Genomic DNA, 534 nt, shown 5'->3' on the forward strand with positions numbered 1-534 from the left:
ATGAACAGGCATGTTATCATTCTGTGATGACATGCCTGTTCATGCATTTTCAAACCTGTACTTTTGTTTTCTCCCTGTCACACTTTTAGTTGTAATTCTGGACTCCGATGGTATCTTTCAGAACACAGGAATGTGTTCATGTACTAAGAAAACCAGTCCCGTTCTGAGCTGCTTCTAATGATGGAAGTTTTTGTTCTATCAATCTGGAAAACAGCTTTGGGTCAGGGAGAAACTGAAACACATGACATCGTCAGGGTGCTTTTTATGTAAACTTAACTGATGAACCAACATGTTCATGCTTGAAGCCGGTGTTGACATCAGGCTTTGTACATTTTCTGACTAATCAGTTTGATATATAACCTGTAAATGACTGACAGGAAATATGAAAGAGGAAGTACCAGCATGACAAACTGAAGCACTGTGCAGATGTGTCTCAGACTCTATTTACTAAAATTCTGTTTATTAATTATTTTGGGTAATCAAATTTTGGGGTTTAGTTTGCCGCCCCAGGTCTCTCAATGGGCCCCTCATGGC

This window comes from Austrofundulus limnaeus, unplaced genomic scaffold, assembly GCF_001266775.1.
Source record: "Austrofundulus limnaeus strain Quisiro unplaced genomic scaffold, Austrofundulus_limnaeus-1.0 Scaffold785, whole genome shotgun sequence".
NCBI classification, from domain to species: Eukaryota; Metazoa; Chordata; class Actinopteri; order Cyprinodontiformes; family Rivulidae; genus Austrofundulus; species Austrofundulus limnaeus.